This window comes from Passer domesticus, chromosome 5, assembly GCF_036417665.1.
Source record: "Passer domesticus isolate bPasDom1 chromosome 5, bPasDom1.hap1, whole genome shotgun sequence".
Taxonomy (NCBI): Eukaryota; Metazoa; Chordata; class Aves; order Passeriformes; family Passeridae; genus Passer; species Passer domesticus.
Window position 1 is genome coordinate 40212889 of NC_087478.1, and position 26803 is coordinate 40239691.

The 26803-nt window shown below is 33.1% G+C and overlaps 1 long non-coding RNA gene across 3 annotated transcripts in view; it reads right to left on the reverse strand.

The window, feature by feature from the left end:
• Nucleotides 1–26803, reverse strand: part of LOC135300318 (uncharacterized) — a 243056-nt gene that overhangs the window by 144867 nt on the left and 71386 nt on the right. For all 3 annotated transcript variants that reach the window (XR_010362175.1, XR_010362177.1, XR_010362176.1), the window contains exon 2: nt 17964–18064. This is a non-coding gene — a long non-coding RNA (uncharacterized LOC135300318). The remainder of the gene's footprint in view (nt 1–17963; nt 18065–26803) is intronic.

Genomic DNA, 26803 nt, shown 5'->3' on the forward strand with positions numbered 1-26803 from the left:
CTTAAACTATTTATTTTCTATAGTCTTAGACTATTTACAAGATACCTTCCCAAAAAAAGAGAAATGCTAAACCTGATATTTTTTCCAAATTAAATGAATTGGAGGATTCTAAAGAACAGTAAGAACAAAATAGAAAGTTCGATCAGTTCTATTATTATATTGCAGCAAGAGTTGTAACAAAACCATAATAAAAGTACTTGGAAGAGAATATTGGTCATGACATTGGGGATTTCTTCGTATCTGTAAAGACTGATAACAGAGAATATGGACATAAATTACTTATTTTTCTCCAAAAAAAAAAAAAAAATCTGTGGCAGGAAAAGTAACAGTGAAAATTCCTGAAAACACTGACTCACAAAATCATCATATTGCAGACTGGTTGAAATTGGAAGACACTTCTGGAGGTCATTTAGTCTAACCCCCCTGGCTCAAGCATGGCCATCCAGAGCCAGTTTCCCAGGATCATGTCCAGGCAACTTTTGACAAGAAGAGTAAAACTCCACTCTGGTCAGCCTCTGCCAGTGTTCAGTTACCTTCACATTAAAATTTTCCTGATATTCAGGGTGAACATCAAGCAGTTTTGTTTGTCTTTTTTTCTCCTGCCTTGTCACTCTATCTTCTTTGCATACTTTTAAATATTCAGTGGAAAGTTGAATATGTCTCAGCAGAACCATCCCAGCCAGGAGGGCCAGCCCTGTCCCTGGGGCATCAGGCACAGCATCGCCAGCCGGGCATGGGAAGGGATTGTCCCCTCTGCTCTGCACTGGGGCAGCCTCACCTCGAGTGCTGGGGGCAGTTTTGGGAGCCACAATATAAGACATTAAAGTATTCTAAAGCATCCAACAGAGGGCAAAAAAAGATGGTGAAGGGTCTAGAGGGGAACATGTATGAGCAGTGTCTGAGGCCACTTGGTCTGTTCAGCATGGAGAAAAGGAGACTGAGGGGAGACCTCACTGCAGTCTGCAACTTTCTCAAGAGTGGAAGAAAAGGAACAGGCACCGATCTCTTTTCTCTGGTGACCAGACTGGAAAGAATGGCCTGAAGTTGTGTCAGGGGAGGTTTATGTTGGATATTAAAAAAAAGTTCTTCTCTCAGGCTAGAATAGGCTCCCCAGGGAAGTGGTTACATTTTTCATGGAGTTCAAAAAAAGTTTGGACAATGCTCTCTGATACATGGTGTGACTCTTGGGGATGGTACTGTGCAGACCAGGGAGCAGGACTTAATGATCCTTGTGGGTCCCATCAGTTTATTCTGTGATTCTGGGATTCAGGAACTTCAGGCTAAGATCTCTCTTGAGTCTTTTCTTCTCCAGACCAAATAATTCCAGCTTCTTAAGCCTCATTTCATAGGAGAGATACTCCACTCCCTTAATAATTTTTGTGATTTTCTTGCTTCACTTTGTCAGTCTTTTTTGTACTGGGGAATTCAATAGTGGTCACAGTACTCCAGATATCTCTTCACATCAGTGCCTCGTACAGTGGATGGATCCCCTCCCTCAGCCTGCTGGCAGGACTCCCAAAAATGTTACGCAGTCCAAGCTAATGTTAGCTTTCCTTGTGGAAAAAATATTGCTGGCTTCTGACAAATTTGGTGACACTAGGATTTTTGTGTCATCCTCTTCCTTTGTTTATTTACCAAATATAAGATATTTATTTCCATTTTAGCACTGCTTTCTATTGGGATCTTGTGGTGACTGAGATGTTGCTATATAGTAAGATGTTGGTCAACTGAGTGCAATTTTGAAATACATGACCTCTGTCTGCCTAGATGGAAACCATTATTGGGTAGCTGTTATTTTCTGTAAATATTATTAATTTAGTATATCTAGACTAGAAGAGAGAAAGACACTAAGTTGAGAGTATCATAACATATTCTCTCAATGAAATATCTGTTAATACACATTTAATTATCCAAATGATTAATAAAGTTGATATTTATTCTCTTTGATTTTATTAAGAGACCAATCTTCCTGACACATCTCTTACAGAGAGTGATACATTCAAAATTAAATTCCTAACACACTTACCTTGTAAATAATATTAAACCATTTTTAACCAGGGAGCTGTACTGTTGTGGTTAAATATCTCTTAATATATGATGTTAGTTTGCATTTAAGAGTAATGGCTTAAATAGAACAAAAGCAAAAAAGACGTCTCATCATGTTCTGTATTACATAGCCAAAAGCATAAAATCTGAGTGTCTGCAGAATCTACTGGGAAAGATATATACTATGTTGTGTCAAGGGGGGATGGAAACAATGGAAATAAGAGTGTTTAAATTTTAAGGGGAGAAATATTTTTCTCTGACTCTAAATTCAGTAAATTTTATTGATTAAAGGAAGGTGAGAGAGATTCACAATAAAAAAAAGTGTGGAAGAATAGCTATGTCTTTTTTTTGTTTGTTTGTTTGTTTGTTTTTTGTGCATGGAGTAATGAGTAGCCTTTCCACCCTCCTTTCATGAAAGAAATCCAGAAATCTGTGGGTTCTTTGGGCCAATGGGGCTGGATAAAATAATGTGTAAAACAGTAAATGCAGAAAAGTACTTAGTAGCCGTCATGCTTATGTACAAGACTATTTTAATCATTCTTTTTTTCTGCCAAAAAGTAATATTTTTCTTCACAGTCTATAAGCAGATTTATTTGGAATACTTTCTTTCTCAAACAACTGTTTTAACAGTTAACATTTAACAGACCTGGTTAAATCACAAATGTATTTTCCCAATACAGGTACCACAGCTGAGAAAGGGCTACAGTCTGGAAAGTTTTACCCTCAGTGGGGATTGATTTGGACAGTCTATCTTTCAAGTTTTTATTGTGTCTGTGAGATAACTAGTCATCTTGTGCTGTTGTGAGTAATTCCATGTTTGGGGCTCAAGAAAAAAGCAGCCAGTCAATTGTTTTCATATATCAGAAGTAACCTAGGGGGGTTGACTCATTTTGGCAAGGATGATCTGCTGGGGATTCAACAGAAATTCAATCTGCTAGGCAGAAATAAGAGACATGGTTTACTTTTTGGGCCAAATGTCACAGCATTTATAACTCAGGAAAAAAAAAGAAAAAAGTTTTGCTGTGATTGTTGCACATCCTCTCTCATTATTATAATCTCTGAAAAACTATGATAAACGTGGGATGCCTGAATTGTGTTTCCAAAAGTAAGTTCCAAATTTTTAACATTGTCTTTGGAAGGAGAAAAAGACACTGATCTTGATGCTGGCCTTGTGATAAGGTTACTTATCTGTTACTTAGAAGACTTGTGTTTTCTGATTATATAAAATAGTAAAGACATGGATTATTTTTCTTTAAATATCTTTAAAAATCCCTATCCTTCTCTGCTTCCAGCTCACCCCCATTTTGACTTGTTCTCTTTTTCCTGAAGAATAAACCAAGAGTCATTTGAAAGGTAAAGAGAAACTCCTCCTAATCACATTTTCTACTTTCCATTTCTACTGGGGAAGTGATTTAACATTTGATTCTCTGGACCTTTGATGTAAGATTTGCATAAGACATTAATTGATATTAATGCTTTTATCTACAAATTTGCATTTTCCACAAGCAAACACTCTATATACATAATGGTCTACATACAGTACATATTCAAAATATCTGGGTGAAAATGTGCATTTTTTACATATTTCAATCAGTTTAGACATTTCTAATCTCTCTGGATGAATTTTCTAAGAAGGTCCATGATTCCTTTTCATTGTCATTTTATTGAAGTATTTCTTTGAATGCATGAGGGTATTAATTTCATTTCATTTTTGCAAGCTTACACTTTAAGTACAGTCATTACCTTTTCATTCCAATGTATAATCTTGAGGACAAGTTTGTACAATTGTACATGCTTCCAGAAATTCTGGTGGAGGCTTAACTAATTTGCATTTTATTTTCCTCAGCTGACTCAAATTGGTGTCAATTTTAATGTTACTTTTATGTCAGGGAGGAGATCCTAACCCTATCTGAAGATTTTCCTACTAATACAGTTACAAAAAAACAAGGATCTTCTAAGACCAAACTATCATTAGACTTATAATTTCTTCAGGAATTCAGATATTTATGTGAAGATAAACGTACTAGATAGCATGAGGAAAAAAACCACACAGATAATTGTAATTAAATACACTGAAAATCTGTAATAAGAAAGATCTTAGATATCCATCAGTTCTTCACTTCAATGCTTCTTAAATGTATGATGTTAATATACAAGTACGAGGCTGAAAAGATATGTGGAAGTGTATTTTTAGATAATTTTGAGCATCATCTGGATTTCCCTGAAAACTAGTCTCTGAAAGTAAATTGTACTCATTTTGCTTTTCTTTCTTCTTGACTTGATCTACGTCACATTTTTCTTAGTGAGATTCAGAGCTTGTAGTTTGTAGTACAATTAGCACAGAAAACAATGCATTGTGTTAAGTTGCTATCTGGGCAGTTCTTCATATACAGATTAATTTACTTCTGAAGCCACAAATTCTGTCCTAGCTAAAATCTATACAGGACAAAATTTCTTGCAAATTGCAAGTGCTTTTTTTTGGTCTTTTGGCTTATTTTGACATTTCAGTAAACACACTTGTAGCTTAAAAAGAAGTTATACTTTTTTGGTTAATGGATAATAAACTTTTCTTTTTTTTCATTGACAAAAGGCTTTTCACTAATAAAATGGTTTCATTAATTACAAGTCTGTATGTAACCAGATGCATCTTATTTTTCTATCATGTTTTTCCCTTTATCTTCAGGTTATGAATTTCTTCTAGTGAACTCTTTATACATTAATTTTTTTAAGTATTTTGTTTCACAGTCAGAAGCATTTTATAGGATCGTTTTTGTGAGGCGATCCCTTCCCTGTTACATAAAAGGACAAAAAAACCCAGGCATTTTGGATTGTTTAGGCATTTTCAGTCTCAATGGAGTGTTAAAAGAAAGGAGGGAAAAAAAAAAAGCAAAGGTAAAATTTCTAGTTCATGAGAAATTGTACAATTCTCTCTGGACAGAGGGTAAAATTCAGGAGTTCCTGCCCTTCTGCAGTGCTTAGAGAAACTCATAGTTTTTTACCAGAGATTTCACTTAAAAAATTATGTATTGTCAGTAATTGTATTAGATATGTGTATGAGAGAGATTATTTGGACAAAAAAAGAGCAGTAATATGACTACAGCATTGTTCCTAAGTTGTGCCATGCTTAGTCTTTTTGAGATAGTCCCTCTACTGCATTATGTCCATGATACCTGAACTTAAATTCTTTTTCAGTTTTGTTGCTTTTGGAGAATGAAAATTAAATGCAATTATACCCCCATATCTGGTGGCATACTTGTACTTTCTGTTTTCTGATTTCAAATGCATTCACAGCTTACCATGCTCTAATGCTGTATATGGAGTTATGAAATCATAAAATTCCCCATGTCTATCAACAAGTCCTAATATTTGTGCATTGAAGTGGTGCCTCATTCTTGCAAATAACTGTAGACTTTGTGGTCTAACAAACTCCCTAAGTGGGGAAAGATTTCAAATCCATGCAGTTTCCAGATTCCAGATGGAAAGGCCTAAGGGCTTTTATTGTCCTTCAGTAACCATTCCTGAAAGCCTTGGGACCTTGACCATGACTGAATGCAGGATTTAAGATGGACAAACAAATGGATGGTAGACTACATCTACTTTAAGACATTTCATTTTCTTAAAATACTGCCAATTACATTTTCTCTTTCCAGGGCTCATTAAATTGGAAAAGGTAAGTCACACTGGTGTCACTATGGGTGGTGTTTTATCCACACCCATATCATAAAATTACTTCCATATGATAAATGAGTAGGAACAATATCAGTATTTTGTGACTAATTCTGATATTACTTGAAGTCCTTCAATAAACAGTTTATTTGTAAACTCTACTGTAGATGTAGCCTTCCAATTAATCTAGAATGGGATTTGATGCACAGAAAAAAATATATCTTGAATCGTACTTTTATTGCTCTCATTATACCATTTGTATGAATTAGATAACTAGACTATATCCAAATTTAAAAGCACATATTGTCTTTGTATTATGGGTGCCTATAAAAGAATATAAAATATTACTTCTTTGAAAAAATTTTCATCAAAAATATCTAATTAAAAATCTAATATGAATGAAAATTTGCCATGGTTCCATTGTGAAAATGAATTTTGTTACATTCTTTTAGTGTCACATGGATAGAAATTGGTATTTGTATTTTAATATTATTTTAAAAATAATTCTGAAGTCAACAATAGCACTACTATTCCTTTTTACTAAGCCTGCACAAATTTTTCTGGGTTTGTGTTGATATTGCATTTGTACTTCAAGATACTCTGAAATAAAGACAGACTATGGATGTATCAAGTAAAGATTTTACATTGCAGCTTTACCTATAGAGCAAATCCTTGGCACATCTGGTAATTTTCTAAACATCATTTAGTACTATAATAATATATTCTTACATTTAAGTATGTTGTCAGTGCGGGTTGAATGGCTTTCATCCAATCTGGCAATTATATGTGATGTTGACATTCTATACTTTTACAATATTTCCCCTGCTTTCATGTACTAACATTTACAGAGACTATAAAAACAATTTTGTACAAAAAAATTTACATTTTTAAGAATAGATTGGTATTGTGTCTGCCTGTGTTAAGCTTATTATAAAGTAACCCTTAGCCCCAGAACAGATAATTGAGAAAGTAATAAATGTACTAAATTGTGGTTAAAATATGTGAGAAATTTTGAATGAATTACATTATAAAGGTTGTACAGTACCCATGTGAAAATTGCACATCCTGCCATGAACTGCAACCCATGATGTTCATTATATAGTTAGGAATAAAAGGATATGACAGCAATTATAAACCTCTTCATAGAACATATCTTATTAAACACTACGCCTTATCAGAATATAAAAACATGCATATTATAATTTCATACATTTTTTTTTAAATTGGGGAAAATTACTTACATATATGGGAGAAGAAAGTGGCTTACAAGAAGGTATCAAGTGAATTATGCTATTATTTAGACTGTTTAAAGGAAAGGGAATCCTGGAAACTTCATAGGCTTTATTCATGCTGTGCAAAGTTTTGGTATTTCTGCTTTGGCAGTCAAATAGAATTTAAAGGAATTGTAGATTACCCCAAAGTCTAAAAGACAAAAAGTGTTTTACAAGTATTTCTTGTATTTAAATATCAAGCAAGAAAAAAGGTATTTCATTGTTTTGGAAGGGAAATTTTAGTACTTATAAATATAAAAGTTAAAGTACTCTCTCTTTTTCTGTTTTGCAGGTGATATGAACCTTCAAGCAGATGACTGAATTTAAACCTGTTACACTGGGGGTTTTTGGCTTAGAAGTAATTTTTCAATTTGATAAAGCATTTTTTACACAGTCTTATAAAAATAGAATGGCAAAGCTCAAATCAATAATCTCATCTTTTATATAATTGTATCAAATTCCTTGGATTTCTCAAACCTCTGATTTTATGTAGAGTGAGATGATGTGCTAAAGAACAGAAACATTTATCTGCACATCACCTTTTTCTTCAATTAGATTACTTTTACTGAATTATTTGTGACTGCTCTTCAAACACTAGCCAGTTTTAATGAGCACAAATTGAGTATTTTTTCTTGTTTATTCCCTGCTGTCAAGCTCGAAAAATTTGTACTTAAGTGCTAATAGAGTATTTCAGATATTTTCAAGTGCTATATAAATACTTGGATTCTAAATGGATTGTTCTGCACTACTTGATAACATCTGTAAATAAAAAAGGTCTTTATGGAAATAAAAGGTGGAAACAGAAAAAGAATTATATATATATATATATATATATATATATAAAATATAGATATAAGAAAATATTGGTTTAATGGATATGTTTTTATAGATCAATCCTGAATTTGTGCAGCTGATACATCCTTTTTTGCATTGGTCGAGTTTAATTTTATATTTTTTTTACATCAAGTTTTAAAATCTTCTTTGATAACAGATGATGCTTTAAGGTAAATCAATAATCATGGAAGTAGTGGAAATCTTTATGAATATGTTTTCAATTTACAGCTAGAGCCCCTGTACTAATATCTCCAGAACTCACCAAAAACGTTCAGTAACCTGCAGACTCTCACCTGGTTTTGATGGCTGTTTTCCGTCTTTTCATACAACTCAATATATCGTGATAAAGTCTTTAGAAGCTGTTTAATGCTTTAAGATAAGGAGGATTTTAACCTAGTGATGATGGGAGAGGGAGACAGTTGCAAACAGCCCTGTGCAAGAGAGGCAGACAGGATTGCTGAGGAGAGGGTCTGAAATGATGTGAGTGAAAGGGAATCAAAAATCAACGAAATAGAGACCAGGAGGGGTCACCTGCAGCATTTGCGTGTAAACAAGGAAGTGCCCACAAGTCATCATTATAGGAAAAGGGCCAACCAGACAGCCTCTGGGAAATCAACAGATTGAGGTGTCTCTCTCAAATGCATAAACTTTCCCCCCAACTAAACTTAATTTATATTTTAAAAAAATACATATTAAAGACTTAAAACTGTTCAAAGCACTAAACCTGCCTTTCATGACATTAAAAAAATTATGAAAATATGTCTTCTATGCCTACTAGACAATAATAGTCCTTTAACAAAAATTATAATAGTCACTTAATTACAGAAACATTATAAACTTAGCTTTTCTTTCCTACAGAGTGCACTTATTTGTAGATCTTATATGAACATACCTCCATTGAATTATTATAGACATTATTTGTGCAAGTGTAGAATCTGAAATAAGCTTCTCCTTTTCAGTGTGTAATCCACCCATTTTGCTTTTGCTGGTTTCTAAGCTCATACAAGTTTAAAAGTTTTGGAATTTTTTTTAAATGATCCCTCAATTTAGAGCACTGTATTTGATCTGTTAAAATATTAAATTTTGTTCTCTGCTAAAGCTGGCTGCAGTTGAAGCCTTAGTAAATGGTCTTCTTTCATGTGAAGAAGGGAGAAGAAAGAAAGAGTGCTCTAAATTGTAAGTTAATGGAGCATAAAATGTTCATTATTTAGTACTCTGAATGATAAAAGATTAGTCATCATAATTCCATATTTTTAAATTATTCTACAACTTCAGAAGACAAACTCTTTATAATGCACTATTAAAGATTATTTGAAAATGAGCTTTCACTTAAACAAGTCTCATATAGTGCCTTTTGAAAATCAGATTTCTTCAGCATATTGAATACCAGCATTATACTTTTCCTTAACATATACAACTACATGGAAGCAGAAACAATAAATGCTGTTTCATCTTAAAACAATGAAATAAAAATTTTTCCTTTGAAAATTACAATTAGTTTTAGAGAAAGAGTCATTACTTTATAATAATTATCATATATAATTGAGAAATGTCTAATTTTTTATCCTCTCAATATCTGAAAACATACTAGTTCCTCCCTTCATCAAATATTTGCTTTGATTTACAATGTCAGTCTATTTATAATGGAAAAACATTGAGGCTTTTTGTATGTTTTATAACTAAGAACTGAGATTATTTCAGATTAAATAATTGGTTAACAACCTTTGACCAATTTACCAATTAATAACTTCATTAACTGGGTTAACCTTTCAATTTCTGTGGGCAATATTGAATTACAAGTGTAAAAATAACAGTAAAAAAAATCAAAATCAAAAGAAACAAATACTTTTGTTTCCCCATCCTAAAGTTTCTGTACCTCATTGGTAATTAGCAATAGAGAACTAGTAAATGCCATGCTTATTTTTATTCTAAATTGATGGAACGCATTTTAAATGTACAGCAGAACATACTCATTTATTTTAAAACTTTATGACTAACCTAAGGGTCAAGCAAGATAATTTTCCTTGCTTCTCCAAGCAGCCACATGAGGGCTGTTACACCATAAGCTCCAGGGCTCTAATTCTCCAAGACAAATCTCATTCACAGAAAACCCATTGGTAAGAAGGTGGTAGAAAATAACATTAATTAAATTAAACATATGAACATTTATATAACCACAGAATGGTCTGGGTTCCAATACTGAAACTTTCATCTAGTTGCAAAACCTCGGCCATGGGCAGAGATGCCACCCACTAGAGCAGGTTGTTCAAAGCCCATCCAGCCTGGCCTTGAACACTTCCAGGAAGGGGGCAAGCTCTCTGGACATGTTACTAGTATAGGAATACTATACTTGAATATAGTTTGCTGGAATAACCCCCATTGGTAAGAACCCTTTGGAAGTGGATGATGTGTCAAGAAGAATTTGTGATGGTTCTAGATCTGTTCAATATTTTAAAAAATAGCTGTATAATGTACTAAGAAATATCCTATTTACAGAAAATTTAAAACAATGGAGCATATTCTAGGACATGTGAGGAGACAAAATAGTTTTCAAACATGTTACAGGACAATAATGAGCAAAAAAGTAGCCTTCTTTGTAACTGAGATTAATAGAAAAAGAACTAATGTTTGCATTGAAAAGATTCAGAATGTGAGGTTGTTCTTATTTCAAAAAAACCCACTCAAAGTAGGCCTTCTCTTTAAAACTGCTAGAGGGAAGTACAATAGCTGGCAGACAAAAATCTTCATGCAATCTTAGAATGATTCACTGGTTATTAAATGTATATTCTCTCTCACAGTTTGACAAGTACTAGCCAGACCTTCAACAGTTACTATTTAGTAACAGTACAATACATCTGAAAATTGCCACCTTTAGCTTGAAGACAATTTGTCAATCCCAATGCACCAAGCCCAGCCAGTCATTACACTTTGCTCAGCATGCAGGTATTCTGGGCTCTGGAACTCAACTTTTCACACTCTTTTTTGCTCTATTTTTGTTGTGGTTTCGTTTGGTTTGGTGGGTTGGGTTTCTTTGTATTTCTTCCAGATTTGCAAGTTTTATTCCATGCTCTAATCAAAATTAAATTTCTGCCACTTCAGATGTCAGGTCACTTGGAAGCCCCGTTTTTTTATCACTTTGCTAAGTCTTATTGTTTAAAATACAAGATGACATTTCTAAATTAAGTTCAATGACTGAATGACTGCAAAAGAAAATTTCGCCCAGCAAGGAAAGTAGACTGAAAATCCTATGCATATATTAATGTAAAAACTCTGAAAAACCTAATGCTGCTTTTCTGCTGGAGCTCTAACTAGTTCTATAACATTTATAAAATAGAACTCACTACTTAAGTGAGAATAGTTGATAGTTTTAGCAACTATTGAAAATATATGCAGATCTTAATGACCCATTTCTTTTAATGAAATCTTTTTGTCCTTTTCACAGCTAGGCATAAATAGATTTCAGAAATTAGAACAATCAAGGAAGAACTTTGGCAAATTGAAACGAGAAAGCATAATATGAACAAAATAAACTTTAGAGACCAAATTAGAGATAGTAGTGCTTTATTGAATAAGTAATTTCCATTTAAATTAAAATAGTAATGAGAACTTCCTCAGTGACAACCTTTCAAGAACTTTGAAATCATTGTAGACAAGGGGTGATAATGATGATGGTGTGGTGGTGATCTTTGCTTTTAATTATTTAGAGAAACATACATCTACAGACATGTTAACATCTGAATTTATTATTCACTTGCACAATTGACTATTGATTAATATCTCTTCCACGTCCCAGATTCCTTCCCAATTAATATCTCCTCCACTTCCAAGGTTCTATTTTCATTGATATATCTTGATAAAATAGAAATAATCATGAAGGGAACTGATGGAAATAATAAAATTATAAAAACAAAATTTTTAGATTTTCAGTAAGTATTCAAGTCAACAAAACAGTAGTACAGTATTGTCTGACACAGAAACTTCCAGTAATGTATATATTTATTGTCTTAGTGACACTTTGCTATTATGAACCAGTAGCACATTTCCATTGCACATGAATAGATGTAATAATAATTACTAGGAAAAAAATGAAATACTTTTTTGTTAAAACAATCATGATTAAACAATAGTCATGATATAAAACTCTGAAAATGTAGGCTGTTCTTAGTATACTAGGACAGCTGGAACTTCAGGAAAGCCAAAGGCTGCTTAATCTAACATTGAAACAAAATATATTTTTTTGACAAAGAGTTGAGAAATAATCAACAAAAAGCACAAAAAAACCCCAACAAAACAAAACAAAACAAAACAAAACAAAACAAAACAAAACAAAACAAAACAAAAAAAACCTAAACCAAAACCCAAAAACCATCCAAACAATGAACCAACCAAAAAAAACCCAAACAAACGCCCTCACAAAAAATGAATTGGTGGTGCATTCCAGTGTTAAATATGTTTAGTCCTAGTTGTTGTTGCAACGGGCACAATTCTCATATCTTTCCCATTCCTCTTCCTCCCCCACTCCTATCATAGTGTTGTCTCCTCAATTCCATCATTAGAGTGACCCCTCTGAGATCTGAGTATGCAGGAAATTTTTGTTTATTTTCCCCCCTATGGTATGATCTACGCTTACTAGGCAGAATTAATTTGCGAGGGGATCAGATGAGCACATTATGGAGCAACAGAGCTAGAAGTAATATTCAGCTGAGAATAGAAAAGGAAGTAAGGAAAAGACTGATATGACTGATATGTTGAGATTGCCTCAGTTATGTCACCACTATGCAATCAGGTCATTGTGGGGTGGTTCTTATCTCTCCCTGTGTATATATATATATGTATATGCATGGATTGATTTTATACTTGATATTAATGGAAATTGTATATGACATCAAAGGGGAAAAATAAGCATTTTAAAACAATTAGTATATTATTACTTTTAAAGGTATTTTATATAACTGCTGTCACTGATAAAGAGAATAGAAAAACAACAAGAGAACTTTCAAAAATATTTTATCCTTTTTAAGGGATATTTTCTTTGTTAAGAAAGAAAAAAAGAATCTTTTATTCTTATATATTTTGAAAACTCTCCAATGCACCACCAGAAAAGCTCTCATCTCCTCAGCAGGCAAAAAGCACCTTATGATTACAAGTTTTTTCTAAGAGGAGTTTTAACTTCATTTCTTCCTTATTCCTACACTTCCATACAATTATTTTGGAAACAGAAAGTTCCCCAGAGTTCCACTTTGTTTTTATAGAATCTGAAAGCACAAAGCCAACAGTAAGAGCCACAGAATATTAAAAACAAAAAGTGGCAAAGATATTAAAAGCCAGAGCTGGACACCAAATTTATGACAGTTATGAAGATGCAAACTGAAGAGAGAATATTTCTTGCTTGGACTAGGAAGCTGAAAAAATTGCTATTAGACAATTATGCTGGGAGTTATTCTACCATATTCTGAGTTTGGTAAACTTAGCCTGGTTTAGGTCAAAGCCTTTCTAATATATCAGAAATTATGCAGTTGCAATTTACCCATTACGTTTCACCCTTTCTTTGCAACATCCATCACAGTATCAGCAATTAACCTAATTTTACAACCACTGCCAATTTTCATTCATATGTAATAGTTACAGGCCAGGAAGGTCAGGGTCTTTCTACATAGTCATAGAAATTAATAAAGCTCTGCTATTTCCTTCATTTTTGAATTATCACAATCTACTTTCTAGATCTTTGTGTGTTTTTTTCATAGATGCTCTTATCTCCTCTTGAAGAGATATTAGTTTTTACTTACTATCTGTAATAAAAATACACATACTCACTAAGAAATACACTCTAAACCCCAAGTTTTTATGATCACTTAATCTTTAATTTCTTTCACCCTTAAGAATGTTTCTGTTACTGTCTTTATCTACTGTCTTTTGTTCCATGTTACTTATCTCTTCACTCCAGCAGTCCAAGATACGCCATTCTAGCGTTCAAGGGTGGGGTCCTCTAGCAAGGAGTGTTCTTGCTCAGGACATAAGCATGGCCATATAACTCCAGGCATCATAGAGAAAAAAAAAATCTTGCAGATTTTTACTTATGCAATTATCCTTTAAAAGATAACATTTTTCAAAAATTACTTTGCCATATGATGACACACAGCCTATCAAAAAATCAACTGAGAGTGAACTGAATATTTGATTACTTTTTCAATTTAAAAAAAGTTACAAAGAAAGCTCCTCTAGACAGGCAACCATTTCACAGAGTATTACTGTTCTTTGCAAGAACAGTATTCTTATTTTTCTCTGCTCATTGAATGTATTTTCCTGCCACTAAATAACTCAGCTTAATTTCTCAATGTCAAATCATTGCTGATCCTGCATTTTTTGCCAGCTTTCAAAGCAGACTATTTGTTTTGCAGAAGCTGTGTACAATATTTTACTGAAAGGGCAGGTTTGTTATTCTTTCAACCAAATTCAAAAAGTTAAAATATTTTTAAAGTAATAATGCAACACCACTTTTTGCAACATCCATTAAATAGAAAATTACCTTTAGGTAACATTTCCCTGCCTCTCTGATACATTTGAAGAGAGGCAAGGAAATGAAGAACACATTGAAGAACACAATTCTTCACTTCCTATTCTCTTGTATCTAGTGACCATTACTCCAAGAAATTTGTGTCCCTCTACTAATTTCTAAGTGTAGGTGTGATAAAGTTCACATTTATTGGTTGATTTTAATGTGATAAGATCTCAAAAAATTACTCTGAGTTCTTACAGCCAAAGAACCATATTTAGAGATAAGAGATTTTGAGATAATTTCCCTTCCCTTACTAATTCTTGCAATGCAATTCTTTAATAAAAGACCCTAGTAAGCAGTTAATAAAATCTAATCTGCAAAACACAGAAATAAAAATCTTTAAGAAAATTAAATTGACTTCTAGCTTGTTTTATGTCTCATTGAATATTAAGTAAACAGCTTAAGAACTAAAAATAACCAAATTAGCATTATTAAGATGTGAAACATGAGATTAGATCCTGATCTCAGGTTTTCCATATGTTCTCATGCAAATTTTCCATAGCACTTCCATAATTTCTTATCACTAACAATGATTTTATTATGAAGTTGCAGACTTTTTTTTAAAATAGCAGATATCATCGAAAGTATTATTAAAAAGTTTGCATTTGCATAGGGAGTTTTAGGTCGGGGATTGCACCTGCACCCAAATTGCATTCAGTAATTGTAGCAAATTCTCTACAAACACTACACCTGAAGCAGATGGAAGATTGCATCAGGAGATTAACCCTTACAAATTACAATAGTTTGTGATGCTCATTTGCATTTTAATCAGATATAAAAGATTTATTCCTGAAATACATCAAGAAATACTATTTTCACCTCCTGAAATGCATCAGGGAGTTTATAGTCAATTAAATAAAATATCTTGCACATATTTACTTTCTATATCTTCCTCTCTTAGGTATAAAATATTACATACATGTAGGTGTCAATGATTTTATTAGCAACTATATTTAAGCACATCGAAATAGAAACCAAGAAGTGATTTGATATGTCAAATCCTCTTTGCTAAGGATTAAACTTCTGAGATTAACAAAAAAAGATGAATTTATGGTTACATTAGAAACATTTAATTTTCTGCAAAATGCAGTGCGACATAATACCATCAGACAGATAAAGCAGGCCATGTGTAGTCAGACATTAGGAACATTGTCTGGTTTGAAGGTGTAGAGAATAAAGACTTGTCATGTTCCTTCTTGTGACCAGAGGAAGCATAAATTGGAATTAGTTTTGTCAGGCATAAGGACTGAATTGCAAAATTCATCATCTGAATAAGCATATCTCACATTCTTGACAAGTAAGTACCAAACAGATATTCTTAAAATGTTCTTATACAGACAATTATTTAAAGAAAATAGTTTTTTCCATTGAATTGTAAGCACTTTTTAAATTAATAGAAAAATAGTAAGTCAAATGTCAGTGTAATTCAATGAACTAAATAAACTGCATGTCAGCATATTGCTAATAGTGACATTTAATTCAAGTATTGAAGAAAATAGTTTATCAATATTAAGAATGTATTTTCTAATAATGTTATCTGAAGAATGAGCTACTAATAATATAAATTAAATTTTTTTTGAGAAGTAATACAGCGTAGAAACTTGTCACCATCAGCTCATTAAAAAATTACCTGTATTGATGGCCACAGGCACTAGAGGTGGAATCACTGATGATAACTATTAATCCTAAATGTATGCTTGGTTTCTAAGTATTCCTTACCTTTTCCTAATCCAGTAAATTATTTTCCACATGCTAACTTGTTTTGTTTTTCTGGACCATAAATGTCATGGCATAAAAGTCTCATTAGCTTCTGGGCTCAGTTTTGACAGGAGTTTTTAACATGTACTTCAAAAATATATAAAGGTAGAGTGCAATAGTTAATTTAGAGTAATCTGGATGGAAAAACTAGCATCACCGTATTGGACCTGTCATTAGAATTTCCTAATAGTTTGGTACAGAAGGGATTTTTTTTTTCTCTAGAGATATTTCCCTACTACCAATTTATTGAAAATAATATTAATGCACACTTAGTCCTTTTATTATTTTAGGCTTTAATATTTCATTATGATGATTTTTACTCTGTTTCAGACAATAACTTGTTTGGTCATATTCCCTAAAATTTCAGATATAAATTCTCTTCCAAGACACACAATAGAATTATAGAGTGTTTTTTTTTGTTGGAAGGTACCTTACGAGACTTTCTAGTAAACCTACCTGCCATGGGCAGAGACATCTTTCACTAGATCACATTGCCTAAAGCTCCTCCATCTTGACCTTGAACACTTCCAGGCATGGGGCATCTACCACTCCTCTGGACAATCTGCTTCAGTGTCCCACAACCCTCGTTATAAAAAATGTTTTCAGTATGTCCAATGTAAACTTACCCTCTTCCAATGAAAAGTCATTGCCCCTCGTCCTGACACTGCAAGAGCTGGTTAAAAGCCTTTCTCCATCTTTCTTATAACTGCCCCTTTATATATTAAAAGAACGTGATAAGATGCCCCTTATGTCTTTTCTTCTCCAGACTGAACAACTGCAACTCTCTTAGCCCGTGTTCACAGCTCAGGTGTTCCTGACCTGCATTATTTTGTGGTCCTCCTCTGCACCCTCTCTAAAAGATCCATGTCCTTCTTGGACTGAGAACTCCAATACAAGAGAAAAGGCTTCTTTTAATAAGCAATATTTCCTGGAATATGTTGCATGTAACTAGCCCTGAAAGCATGTCTTACTGCTCTCATCAGAAGCAAAAAATGGTGATTTGTAAATTATTCATAAACTTCTTTCTTCTTGAGGCAATATCTGACCCACAAATATGTAAAGGATGAGAAATGTCTCTCTTAGAGATAAAAGAAATGCTGATTTATAGAGAATTCATTTAATTCCCCTTGATTTAAATTAATGTTTTAAGTGAGCATTTTACATATGTTTAATATAAAGGACTGATTAAATAGATATGCTTTCTCTAATCTGTCTCATAAAATAACAAAACAGGTATTCTTGATGACACTGCTTTTACTGAATCTTATTTCAAAAAAGACATTCCGCATCACATAAATGACCAAGACTTAACAAGTCAGCTTTGTTTGCTGTGTGCTCAATTAACTCTTTCCATTCCACTTGATTATTTCAGTTAAGCTTGGCCAGTTTTTTGTTTTCTGCTTTAGAAAAAAAAATAAACAAACTAAAATCCCCAAACAAACAAAACCATCAAAAGATAATTACATTTGTCTAATATCTACATCACAGTTTTTATACCCTTTTTCATTTCCCCTCATGTCACATTTTGATTTGCATACCTGAATTCTTGTATTAATGATACCAAGTTGTATAGAGGACAACATGTTTGCAATTCCACTTCCATATTTCCTTCATGTAGGTGTTTTATTTTTTAACTTATAACTCAGAAACTACCATGAGAAATTTTTAAAAAGCAATAAATTTTGAACGAGACTGCAAAGAGCCCCTCACACTATGGTTGTCATTCATGCTAACACATAATCTTAATAACAATGCCTACTAAATACTGAGGTTTCTGTTTTCTTATAGTGATTTTTTAGCATTAAATATTTAGCATTAAATATTTCACTTACCTTTTAACCTCACAAAATCTAGTAGCTACCTGAAGGGCTTGACACTAAGTTTTAAGGTCACACAATGAAATCCAAGATATGGCTGCTTCACTTAAAAGGACCTGCAGAGGAAAAAAGAAATCCATGTAAATATTTCAAAATATCTTTTCTTTGTTTTTCTTTTTTACACATTCCTTCACTTTACAAAATCATCCTATTGTTTACAAAATAGCTAAACTTTTTTAGGATAACATTCCTTTCCTGGTGCTGTCATGGGTTGGTCCACACACTCTGTAATTCTTGAGGAGAAAAACTTTCCAGAGATAAATGGATATTCAAGGGACAGAACCACAGAATTTACATTCCTTACATGTGGTGACTGTTCTGGGAAAATTCATACACATAGTCTCATAGACCCAGTGGAGCACTGACATTTCCATATGCAAAAGTGCAAGGCAAAATTGGAATGAGCCTTTTTTCAAACTAGAACAGAGAAGAACAATGGCTGTATATTATTTTTTGTTTCTCATCTATGTGATGAAGTGTTTCAGTGGTGTAGTGCAAAAGCGCTTGCACACTGTCCATTTAGAATGACAGAATTAAGATTCTGAATTATGAATGGTTTAGGTTGGAAGAGATTGTCAAAAACCTCCTGGTTATTTCTTGGCAAATTGCCAAATTTTAGTTTGTTTTTAGAAATAGAAATGAAACTTGAGAAGGGTTTTGTGGAAAATTTTTTTTTTTTACTGTATTGTAGGAAAGGACTTGGATTATGGAGTCACAAAGTAATCACAGAAAGTTAGGCTTTCACAGAATATTAGGCTGCCTTTAAGCTCTTCTCCTCTATCAGTAGCTGCCTTTCCACTAAAACAAGATTGCTTAAGTTAAATATGTCATGCAAGTATACCATAAATACTGCCATATAGAAACCATGAAGCATCACCATCTTCTCTTTAATAAATGTTTTCTAAATTGCAGGATTTGGAAACTATTTGTATTGAAAGATGGGGCATAATGCACAAAAAAAAAAAATCATTCCATAAGATGGCAGGCAATTCAGGTAGAAATGCATTTATTTTCTATCAGAAAATCCAGCAAAAATATTTAGCTAAAATATTGTAGTTCAGTCTGCTACCCCCAGTGATGGGATACATCTAGTTTTCCTTTTGGGAACTCTTTATGCTGAAAAACTTTAATTTAGCCATAAAAGTGTACTTCTAAAGGTATAACAAAATTATTTCTGTAGGTATAATTTTTAGAGGAAATATCCCTTTATAGTTCACTTAGATATGTCTGTTTATGAGATGAAAATTCACCATCCAAGCAATAAAAAAAATCTAAACTAAACAGAATCAAAAATATAGATAACTGATATAACAAAATTTATTGAAGGTTTTAGTACTGCAATCAATCTATCCTATTCTCTGTGACAGAGTGCTTTACATTGGTATTTAAATCTAGTTAAGATTTTTGTTATGTATAAGAAGAGAAACCTTTAGGAAAAACGTCTCAAAACTTGTAAAAGACAAGTAAGCAATAACTCATAAATTCAGATTTTCTCAGGTGCTTTGAATTTGGGTTTCTCACAAGTTCTCTTAGGAGGCAACAGGAAGAATTTTGATGGAGAATTTAAAGCTCTTATTCCCTGTTGGAACCAACAATTGATACAATGCACACAACAGACAGGAGCACTTTTAGAAATCTCACTATATATGTAATGAAGCAACATGAATGATTTGTTAGCTTTCAGTTCTTCTGTTATGTCCTTTGCTCAGCCTGTGTATTTGATATTCTGTCTTAGAGAAGAGATACAGCAAACACTCCTGAATATCTGAAAAATTAACAAGAACCATTGTTGTTTGAATATGTCTGTGCTTAGCCCCTTCTTATACTCTCTCACATTGTGGGGAATATAAAGTTACTTACCTAATATAGGAACAGCTTCCCAGAAGACAAGGAAGAATAATGGATTGGGAAGATGATGTGTATCAAAACATTTATTACTGCAACACTCTAGTTGAATGTGTGCATAATTCAATTGTTTGTTTTGCGTTTAAACACACATAAAATCCCCGAGACTTTCTCTGTTCTACAGCTTTCTGAACTTGTGGAAGAGACAAAGAACTTCAGTCTTTTATTTCTTCTGTTACAAAAGTTACATAAGGTGTTCCTCCTGACCTGCTCAACTAATTTTTTTTTTTAATAGTACCTTATTATTTTTGTCTCCAGAAAACAGGTCATATTTGTCCAGCAGTCACTCACCCATTAGTTCTGAACATGACATTTTGTGTAGAAAATATCCTTGGAAATAACAGGCATGGACTCATATGAGAATATCAAATAATATAAACTACTACCCATTTCTTGCCAAAGCATACAGCACAGAGACAGATTACCAGGTAATATGAGAAACACTATGTATTAGTAAGCCAATCATGGTGTTGGGGTTTTGTCTTTTTTTTTTTTAAAGTACAGGGAAAAGAAAGGAAGTGGTCGAAGTGAAGACAAATGCAGAACAAAAACAATATGGGAGTCTCTCAAAAAAAACCAGCCTACACCTGCACCAGTACTAATTCAAGTTTATATACAAAAGAAAATTTCCCCTCTGAAACAAGAGATTATATTCAAGTTCAAGATTTGTGAGGAAAACAAAACTATGATCTTTTTCTGGATGAAGTTGCACTAAAATCAAAACACTCCATGTTCTTCTTCTCTCTCTCTATGTATGTCTGTACAAAAAATAGCAACAGGCCAACTTAGGTGAAGTGTCTCTGTGTCACTTGAACTTCTCAAGCTTTGAGGGATATAGAACTCTATATACTTTAACTTATAGCATTGTGATGATTTTAGCTTGAAACTTACACTGAAAAGATTTAAGCTTTTTTGTTAAAACACTTAAGGAAACATATATATTAAAATTCACATTATACACAATACTTATTAGATTTCTAAAAATAAAAAAGCCACACAGTAATATCATGAAGTAACTCAAAAATTATAACCAATAAACAAACTAAAAAACACTGAAAACTGCCTTATCACTTTCTTTAGAGTGGAATATTGTATGCTAATATCAGTACATATAAAGTCAGAAAATACATTGAAGAAAAGTCTTTGGAAATATAGGCCAACTTTATCTACTAGCTGTAATAATTTTTATGTGTCTAAGGAAAGAAAATATTAGTTGGAATAAAAGAAATCATATATGTGAAGTACAGACTGATAAACTGACATGAAAAATCTTTCTTTCTACAAAATAGATAGGAAATAGGTTTTATAGAAATAGCTTTATTCTGACTATGGAGAAACATATAAATTTAGTGAATACATGATACAGCAGCTACTAGGCCAAGTACTCTTGCAAGAGATGTGCAATACGAGTAACTTAACCAACACTGCAGAGAAGATAATGCTAATATAGGTGTTCTTTGTTTAGCAACATCTGTCCTTCAATCACATACGAAACAAATGCTAGTTATCCAATACTGAATTATCATCAAACATCAGAATTTTGATATTAAAACAGCATTCAGAAATAAACATTAAAATTAAAGCAGAAAGCAGAGATTGTTCATGGCAATGTGTGCACAGAACAAGAGGGGTTTTTGTTGCTGTCACTGAACCACTGCTCATCTGGAGACATGATTGCCAGCCACCTGGTTCAGAAATATAGAGACATATGGTGCAGTTATTAATACGGACCCAAAGTTATTCCAGATAGCATATTCCAAGTTTGAAAAAAACTCTGATAAATATTCATTTAAATATGTAAATAAATGTATTCTATTATAAATTCTATTCTATAAACACACATGCTTTCAGTGCCAAATAAAAACCTCGTAAATGCTAGGAGTTCACAATAGTTTTGGAATATCCAATAAAATGAAATCTAAATGAGACCAGTAAAATAAAAATATAACAACATGCTGATCAGCATTCAAATACACAATGTGGCTAAGATCTGAATTAGCATAGCTGCTTTGCAAATAGCAACAAGCCAAAATTAATGAATGAATGTTTTAGAAACAAAATGGTAGAGATTGCAATCCTACTGATCAGAAAAGGAAAACCCAGAACTAAATAACAGTTATAAAAACAACTCAGTTGTCTCTTAGACTTATTCCATTTACAAATCTCACTCCATATTTTCCATTCAGTGCATGAGTACGTTTCCAATAAGTTTCCCCAAACAAACCATTTTATTGAAATACTTGTGCAATTTTCAGCTGTGATTAAATTATACAGTTTACTATTCTAATAAAGTTACAGGCAGAATTATGCATCAAAGGTGGGAAAATATATAAATAGGATTGTTCTGGGCCGGGCACATAAAGTAACAGTAAGGATTATGAGCTACATGCAGGTGTTAAGTTCTTTCTTTTCAGTTATTTGGTTTTGGTCCAAATGAAATTAGGAATTTTCCTCTCAAATTTCCCATAATGGAAAATATCTTAAGTTTTTCCAGTTCCTTTTCTAGATTTTTGCCAAAAACAACAGATTTTCCAGCTTAAAGTATGTAGCTGTGCAGCAAGAACCACTCAAATTGTTATCATTCTTCCTTCTGTATATCTTAGTGTCAGCTCAAGTTGCAAAAGCAATATTCCAATATGAACATGTGATGTGAGTGTGTAGAACAAAGAGTTATACTGTCCTCAGTTGTGCCCAGCAGCAGGACAAGAAACATTAGACACAAACTGAATTCCATTTAAGTATGAGAAGTGACTTAACTGTAAGAGTGGTCAAAAGCTGGACCAGGTTACGGAGAGAGCTTAGCCTGTGGTGTCTCTGTCCTTGGAGATTGGAAACCTGTTCTTTGAAGCACTGAAGAACCTGTTCTCACTGACCCTGATATGAGCAGTGGGGTTGGACTAGAAGATGCCCAGAAATCAGTGCAAATCTCAGCTCTTCTGTGATTTCATGCCAATCTCAGATGTTCTGTGACCTAGAAATTCCATAACATGGTCAATGCACCCAAACTGTAATCCAGAGGATTATGTTAGGAGGCAGTGATTGTACACCATGACCAGGATTCAACTGCCTACTGGGAGGCTCCTCAATTTGTGGCAAGGCGTCCAGTGGTCCAGGAAGAGTGGCCTGTCAAAATGCTATCCTGAATTTAAGTACTCAGCAAATAATTTGGGGTGAAACTCTTCAAAGATGAAACCTAACCAAATCAAATCACATCCTTCACTGCTACACTTTCATTTAAACTTAGGCTAATGAGGTTGGTGTGTTGTTTTGAAGATAAGCAACGATGTAGGAATAAAGATAGACAATAATTTTCATAAAACTAGTCAAACTGAAAAATATTTAAAAAACCCCAAAGCCTTTTCCTCCAACCACCTTCAGTGCCCTTTAAAGAGTACTTTAATATTTAGTAAAATATATGTTATATTATACATCAGTGAAGTGATTTGCTTGATTTATGCTGTCATGCTTGTCTCAAGAGCCAAAACAAATGTCCGGCATAAGAGTTTCTCAAGTACATTAGCAGGCAATCAACAGGCAACCTGTTTTAAAAAGAAAATAGCATCTTAACCTTTTATATTCAGTTCAAAAAATATAAATATTTCACAGGAGTTTATGTGAACGTGTGTGCTCATGTATAAACAATATTTTAGGGAATAATGTTTGTAGAAGAAACACATAATCTTGTAGGAGATAATTTAGTTTTCAAACTACACAGCTAAAACATATCAAGGCCCTGTAATCCTAAATTATAGCTTTTTTAATAGCCAAACTGCATGTAAACTGACTTGCAATGCAGAGTTCCATATTTTACTTTTGACTCCTCTTTTTAATCTGTCCTGCTACTCCTTTTTTTTTATTAGCATAACTGCTTAACTTTACATATTTCAGCAAAAGATAACTTAATCTAAGAAGCCCATTACAGGCTCATTAATGTCAGGCCCCTAAGGAAAGATGTGTATCACTTGTCTTTTATCATTCTCCTTTCAGTTTCTTTCCTATTCTTCTCCCTCAAAACTCATCTGGAAGGGTGAGAGACTGCATGAGCACTTTATTCATTTGCCACCTGCCCACTGACCCCTACCACCTTACTTTTTAGACACTTGCTTTCCCAACTCTGTTACAGGTCAGCTTTATCTTATATCCTTCACCTATCTTGGAGATATTCTTCTGTATTATGAAATGTTTTTTATACAAGATATTTAATTTCTGTTAAATATTTATAATCAACCATATCTTCCCCATTGTGAAAGCTATGTCACTTTTGTTGCTGCAGCTGTCATAAGATTTTGAGCATCAGCCCCCTCCTACAAGCAGTTCTTTCTGATCCTGAGAGAATGCATTCAGTTTTCATACAAACAAAAAATTGGCAGAAATCCTCCTTTGAATTCTTTACAAACAATGATCTTCCTATCACACTGTAGCCCAAAAAATCTTGCAGATAGATATTTGTGCATCAAAACACCAATCTGTTTATTCTTCACATGGATTATACCAAGTGTATGAAAATGTCAACATGGTTCATAAAAATAAGAGGTCTCTGAAACTCCCAAATAAAAATTCTGTAGTTATAACACATTCATGTGCCTAAATGACCTTTATATCTTTATATCTTATTACTTTTATATGCAAAAGTATGGCCCTAATTTAAGTCTGGAGCTCAGTTCCATTTTTATTTCATTGTATTTCTACATCTGAGGCTGCCTAGATGATTCACAATGTTAAAGCTTTCCTAATGGGTCCCAGAGAGCAAGGCTGATAAAGGTACACATTTATCAAAAATTCTACTTCAGCCAGCTGCATGCTCATCAGAGATGACAATACATTTCTAGAAGAGGCTCTCAGGAATTCTGGATGCTCATTAAATGCACTACTGAATGACAATTGTATAATGGAAGAAAAAGGTCACCTCTTTGTTAATTGGTTGTTCATGTTGCATTAGAAATGTTTACATATCTTTCATCAAACTAAGTGCCAGTCAGCAAAAGTAAAAAATTTATCTGGATCCACTCTGTTGATTAGCTAGGGATAGGCACCTTGTGTTAAAATATTATATAAAGATGCAAATCAAAACAGGAAACAAAAATTACGGACAGAGAAAATATTTTCTTCTGGCATACATGAAATGGTTTGAAACTTTAACAATTTACCCTGGAAGAACATATGAGAATCTTTTAGTGAAAAGGAATACTAAATTTATTTTAAAAAGAGTGAAATGGAGTTTAACATATTTAGGAAAAAAATTACCCACAACCGTAAAGGAATTAATTTGATAAATATAAGAATCCTTCAGCCCATTAGTGTTCCAACATTTATTATACAACATAACCTGCTTTGTAAGCAGATCCTCACCAGCAAAAATGAGATCTTACATTTTAAAACTCTGATAACTCTGTAAGGGTCTTAGAACTGGGCATAAGATTTAAAAAGGTTCTTGCATTATGACTTTTCACTGCAACAGAAAAACAAAACCAAGACCCCTTCCTTGCCAAGAGCTTGCAGAAAAAATACAATCGTGAAGACTGGAAATACAGTGTGAGTTTCCTGTTTTTTAATTATGTGCACTTGATACAATGAGCATTATTAAAATATAGCTGTTATACTCACAGTCAACTTCAACAGTTTAATTTTTGCTTTGATGCCAGTACGTTCAACGCAAAGAAATATATGATCAGGCCAAAAATGGTACTTAAAGGCACCAGCAGAGTAGGATAAACAAAGCATCTCACAAACAGAATTAGTTTAGTCAGCTAAATCCGTCTTCCTTTGTGTCCTACGATTGCTGAGGAACTGAGCTTACTAAATCTGCAGCAAGCCGTGTTGAAATTGCATATTCAGAGTGCCAGATACCTTTTCATACAGATCTAATATGTTAGACATCACAGTTAGTGATGATGTTTTTAGATGTTTTTAGGTGTTTCCTGGTCCTATCCCTAATGTAGCAGCGACTAAGGCAATGAAAACAACACAGAAATAACCACAATAACCTGACACATGTTTGAATACATTATATTCAAGTGTTGCACTAGCACAACACTTTTTCCATCAAAATAATTTAACTATTATTAAATCCTGGGAAACACCTTGACTTAGATGCCTCAGGTCTTTTGATCTCTGATTTATTATCTCTCCAAGGTCTAAATCCTCTTTTCCAAGAGTTAAATAAAGACTTAATATTAGCAATAAACTATTAATATATAAAAAGGACCTAACTACTTACAGAACAGAAGAAAAGAAAAAAAGGAAAACAAAATTCCATAAAGAAGTACTTAGGCCATCAAAACTATAAATATTCAGTAAGGTGTTCGTTTCCCCTCACTATGTTAGTTGAGGAGATCTAGTCATATAAAGATCTTCATATAAAGAATTTTAAATATTCTTAGAAGAAAGTCAGTCATGCATACTTGACAAGCTGCTTGTCACCCAACAACAAGTAAACAGGATGCTTTATGCATAAACATTGGCATATAATGAAAATACATTGCTGAAATAGCATGCTGAAAAATTTCCATTATCCTAGAAATCTATATTGCAGTGTAATGAAACAAATAAACAAAACCTTAAGCAATTATTTTTGTAAACATCAATTACAGATCACAGACTATTTAACAAAACAATAACTAAAAAGAAAAGACATTCACTGTGCTACACAGGCTGTGAGATGTGAAATTAGAGAAAATGGGACGTGACGAAAAACAATGATACCAAAACAAAACCAGATTTGGTGACATTTCTGGGAAAACTAAAAAGAATATCAAGTTGTTAAAAGACAAAGGGTTTGTATCTTAATTCTTAGATAAGCTGCAATAATTATTTCAATACTGGTGAAGTTTTCATTATATGAAAACTCATTAATTCCTGTCATAAATTATATGAGCGGCAGAATTTTCTAT